Raw genomic sequence first — 19,638 nt, 5'->3', positions numbered from 1 at the left:
GAGCAGGGGATTCTGCTGCTCCTCGCAGCCTGGTCTGTAGACCTGGAGCATCCGTCTCATCCTGGAAAAGGGTTTTTCAATCTTTGGCACTACCGACTTTTGGGGCCAGAAATTTCTTAGTTGTGGGAGCTGAGCTGGGCGTTATAGGGTGTTCAGCAGCATCCCTGACCTGCACCCACTGGACGTGAACAACACCTGCTTCTACCCCCAGTTCTGACAAAGCAAAATGTCTCCAGACATCACCCCTGGAGGCCAAATGACCGAGCTGAGAACCACTACCCAGGGCCCTGATAGAAATGTAGACACTCCCTCCCCGCCCAGAGCTGGTGGATCAGAACGTGCGCTTTCCAAGGCTCCAGGTGATTCACAAGCACATCTAAGTGTGAGAAGCGCTGGGCTAGAACACCGGTTCCCAGATTTTGCTTTGTACTACAATCCCCTAGGAACCCTAAGAAAAGTTTAGTGTCTGGGCCCCAACCCCTGATTGACTCAGTGTGGGTACATCTGGCCGCTGGGATTTTTTAAATCTCTCTGGGTGATCCTGATGCAGCAGAGTTTAAAAGCACCACTTCTCAGAGTTCCTGTTGTAGCCCAGCGGGTTAAGAACCCAACTAGTATCCATCAGGATGCAGGTTCGATCCCTGGCCTCACTGGGTGGGTGAAGGATCTGGTGTGGCAGCAAGCTGTGGCGCAGGTCACAGACTTGGCTCAGATCTCACACTGCTGTGGCTGTGGAGTGGGTGGACAGCTGTAGCTCTTATTCGACCCCAAGCCTGGGAACTTTCATACGTGGGGGGTGCAGGCCTAAAGAGAAAACGAAAATTCAAACAAAAGCGCCATTTCTCACATGGCTTAGCCCCACTCCTCACATTTTGCAGATGAGGAGACTGAGGCATAGAACAGTCCAGGAAGCTTCCCATCGGATCATCAGCAGAGCCAGTGTCCAAACTGTAAACTTCTACATGGCCGGGGAGCCCTGGTAACACTCCGCTAGTCCTCTCTAGCTTCCCTGAAGATTGTGATTATTTCTGAGCTTCTGTTTAATTCTCTCCTCCTGGTCAGATGGTTAGGTTGCTGAGGGCGGCAAGGATCATGCCTGGCTGGCTCACCACGCCCGGTATCCCCCTGGCGCTGAGAACATCCTGGCACACAAAGGGCAAGTTGTATTGGAGTGAATCAGGGGTCGGGGCGGGGGGACAAAGCGGAGCAGGTAACAGAATAAAGAGCTGAATCTGCATCTATATGGAGCCCAAGCTCTCTCCTCCAAGTCAGGAAAAATTACAGGCCTTCTGTCTGTGGCTAAGTGAGCTAGATGCTCCTCCTGCCTGCTCACTGGCTGGCCTTTCAGGCTTGATGCCCATCAGTCGAGGCCGCCGGGGCAAGGGACCAGATCTGGAGGCAACCACAGCATCTCTAGGGGAGCCTTGACCTCGGGGTAACCAAACCTGGCATTCCACCTCCAAACCTCCCGTCTCGATGGGGAGGTTTGGAGGTGGGGCCAGGCCAGCTGGGTCCCTTTGTAGCTAAAGACACCAGGGTTCTGAGTTGCACTGACTTGCTCTTAGGTGCTAGGGGAGCTAGAATTCAGAGGGGCCCTGCAACTCCAGCCCTACCAATAACCCAGGGCAGATGGGACATACCATGTGCCCTGGGACCAGGGAGGCACCAGAGACATCAGCCCAAGCTACTTTCTGCAGCCTCATTTCTCACTTTCCTCTTCCCTCCCCCTCTAACGCAGTGCACTGCTCCAGCCACCTCGACCCCCTTTCACTCCATCGAATGTGCCATGTTGTCTCTCCGAGCCTCGGCACATGCCGATCCAGTGGCCCGTGGTACCCCACCGCCGCCCCCCGGCTCATTCTTCAGGTCTCAGCTCACAGGGTAACTCCCACAGGCAGCCCTCCCACTAATCACCCCTCACCAGCGAGATGCCCATTCAACGTGCCTACAGCACACTCTGGTTCCTGCCATTGCACTCAACACTGTCAGGTGGTAATTCCTTATTTAAGTGTCAGCCCTACTATGTGATCAACTGTCAGCCCTACTATGTGATCATGTTCACATGCTTCACCTTGTATTCCAACACCCAGCATAATCCCTTCCACAGAGTATGTGCCGAATAAACAGTTATTCAAGGAATCAATAAACTGAACACTGTTCACAGATCCCAGCCAAGACATGGGCCTCTACGCACCCTTTCAGCCAGGTCCACGACGGGAATTGCCAATAAGGAATGGGTGGAGGGAAGGAAGAAGTTCGTTTTTGTTTGGATATTTGGAAAGTCTTATTATCTGTCAAGCAATCACAAAAGAATCAATTGTCAGTTTCCTGCCTCCTTATGGACTTCCTATATGAGGCCTCCGGAAAGAATCTGAATTATCAAAAGAAAAGGAGCAGCAACCAAGCTTCTGGACCACTTCAGAGAAGCAGGTCCATCTCAAGGAAGAGAGTCAAGAGCCTGGATCAGCCGCACTAAAGATGGACACACGGCCACCGGCAGAAGAGTCATGGGGGAGTTCGCATAGTGGCTCAGGGGTTAACGAACCTGACTAGTAACCATGAGGATGTAGGTTCGATCCCTGGCTCTGCTCAGTGGGTTAAGGATCTGGTGTTGCTATGGCTGTGGTATAGGCCAGCAGCTGTAGCTCCGACTGGACCCCTAGCCTGGGAACCTCCACGTACCATGGATGTGGCCCTAAAAAGACAAAAAAAAAAAAAAAAGAGAGAGAGAGAAGAGTCATGGGCATTTACAAGAAACACCCCTCCCAAGACTGGCACTTTAAAGAAAGATTAAGGTCTCTGTAAGATATGTGAATGCAAGTATTTGCATAATTAAAACTTAGCAAGCCAGGATGTGCATTCTTGTGGGACAACTCTGAGATACATGACTGCACCTGTGGCTGGGAACTTCTGCTGGAGGCTCAGCACCCAGGGCAGGAAGATCTGGGGGTCTCTGCCATGCTCAACTCCTCATGGCCACCTCAACTCTTGGAGATGCAGCATGAGTCTGAGAAATCTTAAACAGTCACGATCCCCTCAGACCTTCCTGGAGGAAAAGTGTGCTACCTCGACATGCCTCAAGGAGCCTGACTCTGAGGAAAGGAGGGGAGCTCAGGGCAGAGGGGCCAGTCCAGACCATGGTGTGGAGGCCATCACGTGCAGACATGTCCACTTGGTAAAATTCATCTACCAAGTACAGGATAAAAGCAAAGTGTCAAGGCGTGAGCCTGCTGAGAAGGGGACTTTTCAAAGTGATGATAAGGATGATCATGGAGACCCAGGGCTCTAGGCTGAAGGCTGTCTTCCGTCACTTGAGAACATTCAGATGATGTTCTTACTCCAGGGTCTGCCTGGGCAAGCGCGCAGGACCTGCCAGTCTCAGGTAATGTCACTTATCTTCACCAGACCCCGTGATGGACTATCATCACAACCGTGCAATTAAGAAGAAAGACAAAACAGAGCCCACGTTAATAAACACACTCATAAAAGCTGGCCAAGAGGCCACGCCGGTCTGTGTTGGAATCAGGGGGTGCTGGAGCAACTGAATCCAGGTCCAACGTCTTCTTCAGTTTATCACACCAGGCTCATGAACTGGAGCTCCCTACCAAAGGGGGGGGGGGGGGACAGAAAAGACATGAGGCATGGCAGTGTGACATGTTGCACAAGGTGTGTTACGGGGATCCCTGAGTGTGGAGGGCGGCGCGGAGGTGAGGACACTGGAGGCAGGGAGAAAGGGCACTTCCTGGTCTGGGGAGAGGAAGGTCCTGGAGAAAAGTGGTCTCAGTGAAACTGGAGAAGAACGGGTAGATGTGAGAAGTCTGGGGTGGGGGGGAAGCAATGGCATGTGGCAGTGAGAGACGAGAGAAAACACACTGGAAGCATCGATACAGCCATCTCCACGGAGACAGCTCCATGCGACGCGACGTTTGGAGGACGACGGCTGCTTGGAACCGCACAAGAAGCAGACACCTTCAAAGGGCCATGGCCTTCCTCTTCCTCCTCCCCCTCCTCCTCTCTTTTCGGATTTACTAAAGTGAAATTCGCATACCATAAAATGAGCCACTTTAAAGAGAACGGTTCTGTGGCATCTAGTATACTCACGATGCTACTCAATCATCACCTCCGTCTAGTTCCAAAATCCTTCCACTAATTAAGCACCCACTCCCCACTCACCACTCCCTCCAGCTGCTGCCAACCACGAATCTGCTTTCTGTCTCCACGGATTTGCCTATTCTGGACATGTCACACAAATGGAATCATACAATCTGTGGTCTTTGCGGCAAGTTTTTTTCACTTAGCATAATGTTCTTGAGGCTCATCCACACTGAAGCGTGATTAGTGCAATTTCCCCTCATGGCTCCTTCCCCCTCTTCTCATCCTTGGAACATTCCTGGACCCTACAACTGCCCGGCGTGGTTGCGCTGTTCCTTTAGAGTGCTGCGCATGTGAACCCTGACACTGTGAATGGGAAGGGGGGGTTCCCTGTGGGAAGCAGATTTAAGGGTACATGCTCCAATCCTCGATTTCTTGTCACCTCTCAGCATCATGGACAATAGCCGGTGCACTGGCACAGAGGCCAAGTAGTGAGATCTCACTGCATCCTAATTTTGTTCTGACACGGAACTGTCAAGACCTCACATTTCAAAGGCAGGGGTTCTGTTGAATGCCAACAATAAGCTCTTGCTCTTTGACTTGCTCTGTGAACCCCACGGGGTTTCAGATTTTTTTTTTTCCCAATTTTTGGGTTTAGATCTTTGCAAAGCCAGCACTGCACAAAGAAGAAGCGGACGAGTGAGTTCCCTGATTAGAGCTCTGCGCATTGCCAGCAAGGAGCCTTCAAGGGGCTGATTTGACAGTCACTGCATGGACCCCAGCAGTTCATGGTCAGGTGCAGAACGCCGAGGGCTCTTCCATCCAGGGCAGAGGTGAGAGGATGGAGAAGCAGAGCAGAGCTAGAAAAGCAGGCATCTGAAAAATCTGTGCTCTCCTCTCCACCCCCCTGCCCTCGTTCCATCCTTATTCTCTCTCCTCTGGGCTATCACTACAAAGGTTTCTTCATGCCCGGTCTCCAGCTTACCATACCTTCACACTACAGCCAGAGCCATCGTCCCCAAAGGGGGACTAACCACTTGGCTAGCATCTATAAAATCCTTCCATGGTTCTCTAACTTGTACGGCAAGGATTGAACCTGGGTCTAAGCACCCCGCCCCCCACCGCCCCAGGTTCTTGCTGCTCTCTAAACCAGGAGGCTGCAAAAAAATTTTTTTTGTAAAGGGCCAAAAGGTCTATCTGAGGCTTTGCAACTTCATCACACCGTGTATGACAACCACTCAGCTCTGCTCTTGGGCAGAAAAGCCACCATAGGCAATTTGGAAATGAATGGCTGTGGCTGAGACCAATAAAACCTAGTTTACAAAAAAACACGCCACTGGCCAGATTTGACCTATGGGCTGTAGTTTTGCCACTCTTGCTCCAAAGTCTGAATCTATATGAAAAATGATGTGCAATTGTGCATATCTATGGTCCATAGCTTTCACCAGACAGTGAAAGGGTTCATTGTCCCGCCTGCCCCAAATGCTAATACTCCAGCATGCCCTTCACTCTGGCCTCCAGACCCTTCAGTGGCTGCACGGGAAGGCTCTCTGCCCCCGTCTCCACCTGTGCTCTTGCTCACCCTGGACTCCCTGTACTTGAACACTGACTTTCCTCTTCCTCATTCAACAAATCCTCAGGTCGCTGAGGAGTTTTTGCCCTTCTGAAATGTGCTGCCAACTGGGAGAAACGAGATAGAAGCAGACTAAAGAGATGAGGAAATGACACCTCTTAGAACTGAGCTAACTTGTTACAAGGGTAACATCCTGCTACAATGTGTGAAGTAGGGAAGAAAAAAGCTGCTGGGACAAGGCAGGCAACCAAACTTCTTCCCATGGGGTCCCAGGATCTGAAACTTTCAGTGTTAAAACCAGGAGGTCCTAGTTAGACAAGATGAGTTCACAGGGTTATCCCATACGGGAATGGACCAGGGACTCAAGGATGAACTCATCCTCTATGACGGTGGACCAGGGGCTCAGGGTGGCCTCCCAGAGGAGATGGCATCGCGGAGAGAGATCTGCACTGGCAATCCTGGCTTTCCCTCTCTTCTAGTGCCCTCCCTGCTCACCGTCACTCTGCTCCATCCTTTGTTTGCCTGCTCTTCTCTGGCTCTCCACATTCCTTTGGTAGATCCCCTCAGCTCTTTCAGCAAAGCATCCTCTTTCCTCTCCAAAAGACAGAATAAAACTTCCTTTTCACAATCTTTTTTTTTTTTTTTTTTTTTTTTTTGGTCTTTTTAGGGCCACACCTACGGCACATGTACATTCCCAGGCTAAGGGTCAAATTGGAGCTGTAGTTGCAGGCCTATGCCACCACAGCCACAGCAACGTGGGATCCCAGCTGCGTCTGTGACCTACACCACAACGCACGGCAACGCCAGATCCCTGACCCAATGAGCAAGGCCAGGGATTGAACCTGCGTCCTCATGGATAGTAATCAGATTCATTTTCACTGAACCACGATGGGAACTCCACAATAATATTTTTGTCCTGCCATATTTAAATTCTATTTTCAAAGAGTTTTCCTTCATTTTTGAGGATTTGCTTTTCTTCCCAAAGGGAGTAATATAAGAAAACTGGAAAGAATGTGAAAGCATAAAGGAGCAGGGAGAAAACAAAAGACAATCACTAGTATCACCCTGATATATTCTCCAGTCACATTTTTCTGTGTTGGCTGAGATCACGTATATATTGTGAATCTTGTTGCAATAAACTTACCCAGGCTTTTTTTTTTTTTTTTTTTTTTGGTCTTTTTAGGGCTGCACCCACAGCACGTGGAAGTTCCCAGGCTAGGGGTCCCATTGGAGCTACGTCCGTCTACACCACAGCCACAGCAACAGGGGATCTAAGCCACATGTGCAACCTACACCACAGCTCCAGCAACACTGGATCCTTAAACCACTGAGAGAGGTCAGGGATCAAACCTGCATCCTCATGGATACTAGTCAGGGTCTTAATCTGCTGAGCGGCAAAGGAAACTCCTCGTTTAAATTTTGTAACTGAAGCACTCTAGCAGTATTTTTTTTTCCCAAAAGGCAACGACAAAAATTACATTAAAAAATCTACCACTTAGGAAATACAAGTCCTATGTCTGATGTGACAGCAGATTCTGGTAGGGAACAGAAAGGATAGGAGATGACAGACGTTCAACAAGGAGTAATGACCCAGCCTTCCGATAATGCCAGTGCTGACTGGCTTTAGATGAGGCAGGTACTCCGTCCAGTTGCACTAGAATTAGCTATTCTAGAAGTCCCTCGGTACTTCTACTTGCCAAGCTCCAAAGTGAGGAAAATGACCTGGCTAGATTTTTTTTTTAAATCTACTAACTGAACCACATGGCATTGACATTTTTGTAGCACAAACACCATCAAGTACCCATTTCACATGGTTCAACTTACTCATGCCTATTGCTGCTAAGTTTAAAACCGTCACTGATTTTGAATATACATGGAATGAGTTGGCTTTCCTGAAAGCAAGCCCATATAACGGTATTATAAGTCTGAGCTTCCCATCGCCCTCAGCCTCAGTCTCCCCTGCTCCAAAACATGCAGGACAGCAGCCGTGGCAGCAAGCTGCCAAGCGGACTGCGTGAGAACATGCAGGCAAAGCTCCCCCTCCTGTGCAGAGGCCAAGAAGGGGTGTTTCATCCAAGGGGCTCACCTAACAGACCCCTGCTGAGCACCTCCTTCATGGGGTGCACACTGAGGATAACCGATCCCAGCTCTCACCACCTCCTCGGCCAGTTGGGGAGCATGGTAAGTCTCAAATGGTCTGACCCCACTTCCCTGGAGAGTGAGGGAACCTGAGCTCCAACTCCTGAAGTGGCTTCCTGAGGGTCTAGCTAATCGTTGCCTCTGCTTGTAGGTGAGCCATGCCTTGGCTTTACATTGACACAGGGCCCCCAGCCGTACAGGCACGAAAGCCAAGCTGAAGGTTCAGGTGTCCGTCACGTAATCCAGTGGATGGGTCTATCAGAGGAGGGAAGTGGGTGGCTCTTCTACAGCAAGAGGAATCACCACTACCGGACTTCACAAAGCCCCGCACTCACGCCGGGGCAAAGATCTGAGATCCAAGGATTTACCGTTCTTCCTCTTTTTCAAAAAATGAATCTTTGGTTTACGGCAGAAAAGTCGCTAAGGATCCTCTCTGGGAGTCTCAGGACACATGCAAAGATATGTCCCACCGAGCTGCATTAAAAATGGGTACTGGGAGTTAAAATGTTCTAGCCCAGCACTTACCAGTTACTTCTAAATGGGTGAATCCTTCTCCCCTGGTAAAATAGATGGATTTCTGCTGCCTCAGCCTTTTGGGAAAATAAGCACCCCAGAAGCCCCTGTGCAGATTTTATTGCGAATCAGGTGTGTAAAAATCGGATGGCGCTCTCCTCGCTGCCTCCTGAAAACCTGCTGATTTATGGAAGTTGGGAGCGATTGCATTGCAAGGTTGAAATCAGCGCTCTCCTTTCTTCTGTTCCCCATAACACTTTGCAGAACTCAGAGAATGGTCCTCATGCTAAAAATGGGAAAATAAATAGCTCTGAGAGGGTGTTTGAGAAAAACTAGCCATTTTCTCAACTGTGAAGATAATAGAAGAGCTGAGGAGAGGAAAGGCAGAAAATCAGAGAACGAATAATAGCAAAATTTAGGTCTCCGCTCTGCCTACCTGTTTTAAGTTAGGTGCTCTTAGGCAAGTAAAGCGGGCAAGCTGGGGCTAAGGCAAAGCTGGCAGATGCCTGCTAATATCCACTGACACTCTCTCTCAGCAAATGTCACTCTACTAAGAGACTGTTTTCCCAGCTTCCCTTGAAGTTAGATGTAGACATATGACAATGAATTATAAGCAGAAGTGTGGTAGCATACCTCCAAAAATGATCTTTAAGAAAAAGGGGTATGACCTTCTCCTTCTACTTTCTTGTGGCCTGGAATGGATACATAATGGCTGGAGCTTCTGTAGCTATTTTGGGCCACGAGGCAGTAAGCTAAAACTAGATGAGTAGCAAGGCAGAAGGAGCCTGTGTCCCTTGGTGATTTCATAAAGCTGCCATACCAGCTTTGGACTGTCTAGCTCCGATTATTCTTCTACTTGTGAGAATAAACCTTTTGTGTTTAAACCATTGTGGAAGATGTTTGATTATGTGAAGCCAAATTTAATCACAGTGATCCAAGTACCAATATCATACCTTTGCAGTGGAGCTTACCAAACCAGTGTGAGTGCAAGGTGTCTGAAAAGGATAAAAGATTAACCTTCTCTCCCATATTCATTCATTCTTTCTTTCTTCTTTTTTTCTTACACACACATACACTCTACTTCAAGGTGAAAGCGTTCATCAAAAATTCATTGGAAGTTTATGTGTAAAATAGGGGATTTTGCCTTACTCTGCACAAAGACTCAACGAATGAAGATTATTGTTACACAAGGGAGGATTCAGAGCATGTCAAGCCAAATATGCATTTTTAACTAGTTTGAGTCTTAAATTTTGATCTTTAAACTACTAGGACAGAAAAGCAACTAGTCTAGAATAATGTACAGACCTCTCTATATGACTTCTATACTTGAAGGTCTAAAGACCAGGCTCAAACAAAACTCTTGATTGACTTTTTTAAGCCACCTTCTTTCCTGGTGATCTTCCTCCCTGGAAATGGCACCCCTCTGTCAGTCTGGCCCATCCTCAGTCCCTTTATCTCCCTCCTGTCATGTTCTTCAAGAGCAAGTCCTGCTGAATTAGTGCCAAAGCCTTTCCCACCCCACCTCACTGCTCCCCCCATATCCTCCGCTGCCTGATGCCAGACACCAGTGTTTCTTCCCCAACAGCCACCACAGCTCCTTGCCTGGTGCTCCGGGTTCTGGTCTTGGTCTCTTCAAGAAGCCCGGATGATCTTATTTTAAAAGAGCATCACATCATGTTATGAGTCTGATGAACTCTATCTAATGGTTTCCCAACATAGTTCAGTATCCAGCCCTCACCCTGCCTGCTGGGCAACATCTCCGTCTACCTCTCTCCCCGTTGATTCCTCAGCTCCTAACAAGTGGCTTCATTTCTGATCTTCAAAGGGCCCAGGTCACTCCTGCCCTAGAACTTTTCTATCTGGACCTTCCCTTCTCTGAAAAGCTCTCTTTGTACATCTTGACATGGCCACATCCTGGACACAGATTTCGGCAGGCTGTCATCCCTTCCCTCTCTAAAGACACTCCCTGCCCCGGTCTCTTTACTTCACCGTGTTTTTGTTTGTTTTTGTCTTTTTCTTTAGGGCCATACCCACAGCATACGGACGTTCCCGGGCTAGGGCTCGAATCAGAGCCACAGCTGCTGTCCTACGTCACAGCTCACAACTACGCCGGATCCTTAACCCACTGAGTGAAGCCAGGGATCACACCCACTAGTCCTCATGGATACTAGTCGGATTCATTAGCACTGAGCCACAATGGAAACTCCTACCATGTTTTTTTTTAACATATACTCCCCGATTTTAATTTTTTTTTAATTTAGCTATTACATGCATACATTAAAATGCACAAAATGTAGATATTACATATGTATAATCAAATGCATAAATGCCTTAATTATAAAACTTGAATTTTTACATGTGCAGCCAGGGTCACCACCTCACGGATCAAGAGACAGGACAGTTCCAAATCCCCAAAAGGTTCTATTATGTTCCTTCCCACCATTACCCCCTCCATCCCGTTGTCTTCACTGTGTTCTAGCATCATAACACATGTGCACACCTGATGGCTTGGGGATTTATGTATTCGTGTGAAATTCCCACTGGAGTGGGTACCTTCCGTGCTGTGTTCATGGCTACACTCCCTGTGCTCAGCACAGAGTAGGTGCTCAATAATGATTTTCTAAAGGAGTGAGTTAACAGGGCCTGTCAACCAAAATATTAAAATCAGCTGGGTTGATGCGACTCAGCTACTGAAGTCGACGTTGTTAAAATTCAAAGGAAACCCAAAAACCGAACTGCTGCTCTTAACCCGGTATTCCGGCTTTTAGTGGACTCCCCAGTACCCCCACAACTCCACACTGCATGTGTCACCTCAGCAGAAGGCTTTCCTTGGGAACTAGCAGCCCTTTTTAGCTAAACAAGCTAAGAAGGGACTAAGTTGCTCATCAATAGTAGGTGTGGGGGGGCGGGGGATTAGAGAGTAATAAACATATTCCTCTGTTAACATTTTTGCCTCCTTTTTCTCTTTCTATTGGCAAATGATAAGGGTTGTTACGAGATTATTGAACCACTTTAACCATCTACAGTTGATGGGCAAAGCTTTTCTCTAATTAAGCAAATCCTAGAGATACAAGTCAGCTGAGGGAAGATTTTCATTTCTAACTATAGGCAGCCACGATGGAGATAAGCATTTTCCTACCTTTTTTTTGATCCCTGCCCACGGATGCACCACGGGCGGTCAACCACCCCATCTCCGTGGAACCCCACGCACACGCACAAACCCCAGGCGTGGAGGCTTTTAAGCAGAACAAATAGAAGGAGAGCACAGGAGAGGCTTGACTCAGAGCCTGACAAGGTAGAATAATCAAAATGTGTTAGTACTTCCATTGAACGGGAGACATGCGAGTTAAGCAGCAATTAAGTTAATAAATGGATTCTTATTTTCTTCACTGAATCCAAAGATCTCAGGCTAATTGTCTTCTTGGTAACATACCGCTTATTCATGATTTTAAGCAGTGTTTTTAATAAAGCAAAGAAGGCGGTGTGCTTTAATAAGAGGAGTATCATTAGCTCAGAAGCCAGAGAGACCTGGGTTCAGATCTCAGTTTAATCCCTTGTAACCTGCTTCGCTGGAAGTCGGCCAAATTCCTTTCGCTTCTGTTTTCTCCTCAAGTAAACAGGGTGAGAAACTTAGCAGGGTGCTGCAAGTACTAAAATGGGATGTTTGAAGGTGTTCAGCACTTTGCCCAATGGGGGGCCTTAAGTTCCTGACCTTCTGTCGCCATCGTGATTATTGTTAAGCCCCGAACCGGCCTTCATCAGCAATGATAGCCATCTAACCATTTTTTTCAGTGGGTTAGGTTCACTTTCAAGTGGTCTGGTCTCTCTTTAAAATACAAGGTCCTAAACACAGACCATGAGAGCCGGGAGCCTCTGATCAAAACTATCTTTCCCACTTCGATCCTCGTATCAAATCCCTCGTGCTCAGCACTCCAAACTCAACATCCTTCTCTGCACTCCTTGACCACGTCGACGCTGCCCTCGTCTTTCCGTGCCTGGTTCCTCCCCATCCTGCAGGCCACAGGTGGCCGGCACGCAGGACACTTCATGGCCTCTCTATAAAACTGTTCTCCCATCCATCACCCTCTCCCATGACCCTCTTTATTGCCAGCAGGACACTTAGGTACAACCTGCAACAACCCGCCTTTCCTGTCTGTTTGCCTGTTTAACATCTGTCTGCTCACCAGGGTCTGTGCTCCTCCAAGGCAGGGGTCTTAGCTGGTTCTCAGCCACCTGCTCTGAACAGGCTCTGGATCCGTGCTTCTTTTAAGAAACATGCAAGTGAGTGAACCTGTTTGGTATGGCAGTGGTTTTGAATGGGTTTCCCCCGAAAGGTCAACAAGACAAGGATTTGGGTGCTAGTGATTTGCTTGGGAGGTAACTTCAGGAAAACCCAGAGAGGAAGCAGGAGAGAGGGGCAGGGAAGGGACAGTAACTGGGAGAGGGGGGATTTTCACACTTGTTACCACGGAGGGCGACCAGGGCCTCGCTGGGGACACTGGGAGAAGAGAAGGGCCACGTGGCTGTCCACACATCCCACCCCCATCCCAGGAGAGGTATCCTCGCTGTCCCCACCAGTTCACAGGCCTTATTGTTCGAGGACTAATAGTCCTCAACATTCCCAGCTCACTTCCAGACAGAGTGGGTTCCAGAGGCCAAAAAAAGCACCCAAAAAATCACAGGGGCTGGCAGGTGGAAAGCAGGCAGGGTATGCCTCAAAGTGCCTAAGTTCCAAGGACACAGGGGACAAAATGGCTTTTATTGTTGAAACCAAATGCAGGGCACACAGGTCAGCCTCAAAAATCAGGGCAGCACCCCAAAATCTATGAACCAGGCCTGAAAAACACACACACAACACTCATATATGATACACAGAGGGGGATATGCATGCTACACCCACAGCAGCTTTCTGCTCTCCTCCCAAATGACATTTTGAGCAAAGCCTGACTGCAGAAAATAAAGCCAACTGAGAGACAAGGCAACGCGTCGGTAAATACGACTTCTCGAATATCTCCGCCGACACACAGGGACACCCCAGCAGTGGCCTGGGGAACGGCTCCGATTCCCTGACATGATGCTGAAATAACCAATATCACATTAACAAGGTTTATGCTGCAAATTACTCCGTACAAAGTGCTATTAAAAGTCAGTGATGAGTGAAAATAGCCTTCACAATTTCATGTCAACATTCAAACCCTAGATTGAGTTTCTCCTCTCCAGTTTCATTCAAATAATTATCTTCCCTTGGATTAAATGATATTTTTTAATTTGATCGCGTCCCACAGCCGTATGTTTATTTTATTTGGGGGAAGGAGAAAGGTATCTTAATTTCTCATAATAAGAGCTCTGGTGGAAGCTGGAACTTTAGTGACACGCCAGTAATCAAAACTGAATTCTATACAAGAAGTAAATTATTCTGCCTTCCCAATTAATTTGCAAATAGCCACAAGGCTAATAAAATGCAGGCACAATTCTGATTTCCCTTTTGCAAAAGCCTCGCTCCTCAATAATCAGGAGAAGAAAACTCACCGAGGTGTAGGTCACGCGCCAGAAAGCCGGCGTTTAGCCCCAGAAGCGCAGCGCAAGTGGCAGCGCCTGAAGCAGGAGGCGGAGGAAAACTCCCTCTGATTCTTGTCTTCAGGTGCACGACGCTCTGTGGCCGGTGCTGGAAGACGCCGGCATCCAGCCCCAGAAACTGGAATGAAGAGAGGACCTCCCTGAGGACATGACTCTGCAGGACGGCAAGCCCTCCAACGCCTTCTGAGGAAGGCCTCGAGGCTGACTCCACCTCCAGTTCAGTTCTTTGACAGCTGCAGGGCAGATGATCCTTCGAAATCTACTTCTGTGGACGAGTGGGTCTCTTACTGCATTGGGTGGCTTCCAGGCAAGAACCTGGCGGCTGTGTATTAGCTTCCTGTGGCTGCTGGAACAAAAGACCACAGACTTAGTATCCTAGAGCAACACACATTGACTCTCCTGCAGTCCAGCTCAGAGAAGATACCTCCTTGTCTTGGTCAGCTTCTAGAGGCCACCTGCACTCCCTGGCTCACGGCCTCACACTCCAACCAACTGCTGCCCCCAGTCTGCCGACTCTTTGATATTCCTGCTTCCCTCTTACAAGTACCCTTGTCCTTAAACCCATCTGGATGGTCCAGAACCAGCTTCTCTAACCATGTCTGCAAAGTCCCTCTGCCATGGAAGGTGACATGTTCACAGCTCTGAAAATTAGGAGGAGGACACCTCTGTGGGTCATTGCCTGTCCAACGCCGTGGTCATTACCACTGCATCTCAGGCACCTAGCCTAGAAAAGCCACCTCAGGTAACTGGAATTGCAGTGAAGTGAAATGGCAATAAAATGAGGGAATTCCGAGCACAAGCACAAGCTCTGAGCGGGAAATCAGGCTGTGAATCCTGGCTCTGCTCTGTTAGCCTGACCAGCTTCTTGAACGTGTCTAAACCTCGGTTTCTTCTCCTGCACAACAACACTTAAGAGCACCCGCCTTGAGTCATTGAGATAAATTAGATAAACCTGTTGAGTTTGGCCAGTGCTACACTCAGAACTCAATAAGCTTTCACTGAGGCACTAATGAAATGAGGGGTCAGTAAAGGTTTTCTGTAAGGAGCCAGGCAGTACGTACTTTCAGCTTCAAAGGCCACGTGGTCTCTGTTGCAAATATTCAATTCTGCAGTTATAGTGCAGAAACAGTTGTAGACAATGCATAAATGAATGAGTGAGGCTATGTCCAAATAAAAGTTTAGGAGTTCCCGTCGTGGCGCAGTGGTTAACGAATCCGACTAGGAACCATGAGGTTGCGGGTTCGGTCCCTGCCCTTGCTCAGTGGGTTAACGATCCGGCGTTGCCGTGAGCTGTGGTGTAGGTTGCAGACGCGGCTCGGATCCCGCGTTGCTGTGGCTCTGGCGTAGGCCGGTGGCTACAGCTCCGATTCAACCCCTAGCCTGGGAACCTCCATATGCCGCGGGAGCGGCCCAAGAAATAGCAACAACAACAACAAAACAACAACAAAAAAGACAAAACAAAACAAAACAAAAAAAAAAAGTTTATTTATGGACATTCAATTTTTTTTTTTTTTTTTTTTGTCTTTTTCAAGCAGCATCTGCAGCATATGCAAGTTTCCAGGCTAGGGGTCAAATCAGAGCTGTAGCTGCCAGCCTACACCACAGCCACATCCACGCGGGATCTTTAACCCACAGCCCACTGAGCAAGGACAGGGATTGTACCCGAATCCTCACGGATACTAGTCGGGTTCGTCACCACTGAGCCACAACGGAAACGCCTCACATTTTAATTTCATGTCCTGACATATCGTGCTGATCTTCCCCGTGAGAATTTACAAATGTAAGAAAGCATTCTCAGCTTGGGGGCCAGTTAAAAACAGGTCGCAGGATGGACTTGGCCCATTTGTTCATGAGTGGCGGAACCTTGAACTACAGGGTCTTCAAACTCACTTCTATTTAAGAATCAATGATTCTGTTAACAAGAAAGTCATGCTGGGGAAAAAGGAGAGGCAGTCAAATCCATGTTCACATCCAAATGCCACTTCTTTGATAGCTGGGTTACCTCCAGGAGCTGAACTAACCTCTCTGAGTACCTGTCTTCTCACCAGACAAAGGAGAAAGACATAGCTCATACGAAATTGGTTAAAGTGTGCAAATGACACAGAAGTGTCCGGCATGGCCTCTCTGTCACAAAGGAGGTGGCCAGGAAATGTTAGCTCTCATCCATCTTCTTTCACTTGCAGGAAGGGTGTTTCTTCATAGGAAGAATTTGGCTCTGAACTAGTTTTTTTTTTTTCCTTTCTTTCTTTTTCAGTCCACACCTGCAGCATATGGAAGTACCCAGGCTAGGGCTCGATTCGGAGCTGCAGCTGCTGGCCTACACCACAGCCACAGCCATGCAGGATCCAAGCCATGTCTGTGACCTACACCACGCTCACGGCAACACCAGATCCTTAACCCACTGAACCTGAGCGAGGCCAGGAATCGAACCTGAATCCTCATGGATACTAGTCAGGGTCTGAACCCACTGAGCCACAAGAGCAAGTCCCTGAACTGGTCTTCTAAAGAGGCAATTTCCAATAACAAGAGGCAGATGCCAGAAAAGGTATGCTCCACTCTTAATAGCGTATCAGACCTAGTAATGTACCCAAAGCCATAATGAGTAAGAAGCAGCAGGGCTTCTTACACTTAAACAGTCGCGTTTAACTCTAAGGATGCTGCATGCTGCCCCTGCCTGGTTGGTGAGCATGGGAGAGCAGAGGGATGATGTGTCTGCTGCTAAATCCCTCAGAATGCTTCCCTTCCTGCTGGAGGTCGAGGCCTGGGGAGGAGTCCTTGGGCTGAGTCCAAGGTTAATTGTGCTTGAACTGAAGGCTAGGAATTTCTCAACTCACTGACAGTAAAAGAAGAAGGCCGATGTGCTGCACTCTGTGCGTCCTGTTCAGTCCCCCATGCCACGCGCCCAGCCCCCACCCACCCCACACACCCAAACCCTCTCCCTACACATCCACTGCAGCCAGCAGAAGCCCGCGATGATAAAACACCAGCTAAGCGCTGACATCATTTTACAATCAAACATCGCCAAATCTGTTTATCTGATCAGGCCCAAATTCTGTCAGAGCGTTGACATGTGCATTTCTAAATAATTTCAGGATGTCAACCTGAATAGACCCGCAGAATCGGAAAGTTAATTATCTTTGACAACTTTGCCAGCTAATTTCCTATTTATATGTACCAAACGGGGGGCCTCTTTCATCCCCTTTTGTCACAAAGGATTTATCAATCAAATCAAGGCCTAAAATTGTCTGCCAAGGCATTCCGGCTTCCCAAAGGGGCGGTTATCTGTTTGAAATCTCGCCGACTGTCCAGTGACAGCACAGTTGACAAGAAACAGAAGAGGAGTGGCGGCCTGGCTGGGGGAGCCCCCCCACCCCCCAGCAGCAGCAGAGGGCCCTGCTGGCCAGTTTCCCCCAGCTCCCCACCCCACCTCCTCTTCTTCCTCTTGTCTTTATCTGGCTGCACTTGTCAGGCCCCCATTTCCAAAGCAGCACCAGCTCCGCCTCTGGATTTCAGCTGACAGCCCCCACCAAACACCCGGGCCCCGCCTGTCGGAGCCAATGTGCTGACCCTGGCTCAGGAAGGGGGGGCCCGGGACACCCACCAGGCCGGCGCTGCCAGGCAGTCTGATGGTGGCTCCTGTTGTTGCCACTTCCCTCCATCAGGCAGTCATGTTTAACTTTCACGGCCATCGCAGAGGCCGAGGTCTCGGCAAGATCGCAGCAGGCTGTCACCGAGCTGGTGCAGGTAGGGGGGAGGCCTGCCTGTAATTCTCTTATTGGTTCCTCATGTGCAGCTCAGCCTGTCCAGGAGGCAGCCGCGATATGCCGGGTTAGCAAGGCTGGCCCGGATCTACCCGGTGCCCGGCGTCCACCAGAGCACCGACCAGGAGGAAGTCTCAAGAGAAAGGTGTCCGTGTCACTCACTCAGCTCTTCCACACACATTTGTGTGATCGCCACGGATGTGGGGCCCCGTCTTTTGGAAACATCCAGTCCAACAGACAGAGTGGTTTTACTTCCCTCGCTTAACAAATCTCTGACCAGCGCTTTCTATGTGCAAGGAGCAGTTCTAAGCACCAAGGAGAGAGAAGTGGAAATAATAAAACCAAAAGATAAAAAAGACCTGTTCCCATGTGGCTTATATTCTCTCACAGCAAACTACTAGGTGATCGGCAGCACGCAGCCCCCCACCTGTTCTGTAAAGTTTTATTGGCACTCAGCCACACCCACTTATTTGCATATTACCTCTGGCTGCTTTTATGCTACAAAGCAGAACTGAGTACTTTTAACACAGACCAGTGGTCCCACAAAGTCCGAAGTATTTACTATCCAGCCCTTGACAGAAAACACTGACAAACAGAATTCCAACAGGAGATAAGAGGAAACAGAGATACAGAGAGGCCAGGATCCTGTGCAACGGCTGGCTTGCAGGGTCTGTTTTGTTCATTGTTGTTGCTACAACGCCTGGAACAGGGCTTGGCAGACAGTAGGTGCTCACTAGACAGGTCTCAATGGATGGCTGGAGGAAGGATCAGAGGTTCTCACACGGAGAGAACTGGGCATACAGGAAAGTTCTAGAAATTTTGAGGCAGGAGGTAATAAGACAGCTGGATTTTAAAGAGTAAAAACGTACTCATCGGGGAGTTCCCGTCGTGGCGCAGTGGTTAATGAATCCCACTAGGAACCATGAGGTTGTGGGTTCGATCCCTGGCCTTGCTCAGTGGGTTAAGGATCCGGTGTTGCTGTGAGCTGTGGTATAGGCCACAGACTCGGCTCAGCTCAGATCCCGAGTTGCTGTGGCTGTGGTGTAGGCCGGCGGCTACAGCTCCAATTCGACCCCTAGCCTGGGAACCTCCATGTGCCAAGGGAGCGGCCCTAGAAAAGACAAAAAAAAAAAAAAAAAAGTACTCATCGGAAGAAGATGAGGGAAAAGGGTTTTCTTGGAGACAAATTCACAAGTAAAATCTGCTACACAGAGGCACGGCTCGGGTGATGGCACTGAAGCAGCAAAGAGCTGGTGGGACACAGGGACAAAAGGCAGTGTATCAGGAAATCAGAGAGAAGTGACACCGTGTGAAGACTTGTAATTTTGTTTTCTTTCTCAGCCACACCTGCGGCATATGGAGTTCCTGGCCCAGGGACTGAATCCCAAGTTGGAGCTGCAACTGACGCCACAGCTGCAGCAACGCCAGATCCTTAACCCACTGCGCTGGGCTGGGGATCAAACTGGCACCTCCACAGAGACAAGCCAGATCATTAACCTGCTGCATCAGCACAGGAACTCCGATGTTTATAATCTTATCGGACAGGCAGTGTGCGCTCCGGGCCCAGGCTAGACGGGCCTCTGATCTGGCCCCACACTTCAGTGACCCCAGGCTTTGGGGTTCCTCCCTAGAAACAGACCTCAGTCTTGATGTCTCCCTTTTGGTGCACACTTGGGCCCTTCACCCCGTATGTGGAGTCAACGCACCCCAAAGCTCCAGGACTCAGAGCTGTGGGGTCATCCAGGACCACAGTCTAGCAGGTTAAGCTGGATGAGGAAGAGACACTCTCTGCACAAATGGACGGCTCTCCTTCCTCCACCCAGGGTCCCATGCCCAGCTTCCCTTCTGCATCCCACTCTGCAAGCAGCTGGGTGCCATCGACACCCAAAGAGACCACGTGCTGGGCATGCAGGAATTATGTCCTCCGGAGCTGAAAAGAAGACACCACTGGAGGATGGGTTGTTCCATGTTCCATGTCAACAC

General features: G+C 49.1%; 1 protein-coding gene across 19 annotated transcripts in view; it reads right to left on the bottom strand.

The window, feature by feature from the left end:
• Positions 1 to 19,638, bottom strand: part of LOC106510465 (uncharacterized) — an 806,226-nt gene that overhangs the window by 606,606 nt on the left and 179,982 nt on the right. For 12 of the 19 annotated variants that reach the window (XR_014805374.1, XR_014805375.1, XM_084959508.1 and 9 more), the window contains one exon: positions 13,847 to 14,240. The gene's annotated coding sequence lies outside the window, so the exon portion shown is untranslated. The remainder of the gene's footprint in view (positions 1 to 13,846; positions 14,241 to 19,638) is intronic. The other 7 variants (XR_014805376.1, XM_084959509.1, XM_084959507.1 and 4 more) reach the window with 1 other exon arrangement.

Source organism: Sus scrofa, chromosome 6 (assembly GCF_054392235.1).
Source record: "Sus scrofa isolate SSC_HxYL_T2T_F1_AM1 chromosome 6, Sscrofa_HxYL_maternal_Yorkshire_Landrace_v2.0, whole genome shotgun sequence".
NCBI classification, from domain to species: domain Eukaryota; kingdom Metazoa; phylum Chordata; class Mammalia; order Artiodactyla; family Suidae; genus Sus; species Sus scrofa.
The sequence above is the reverse complement of the archived record's forward strand: the minus strand, read 5'-3'. Positions and strand labels throughout refer to the sequence as shown.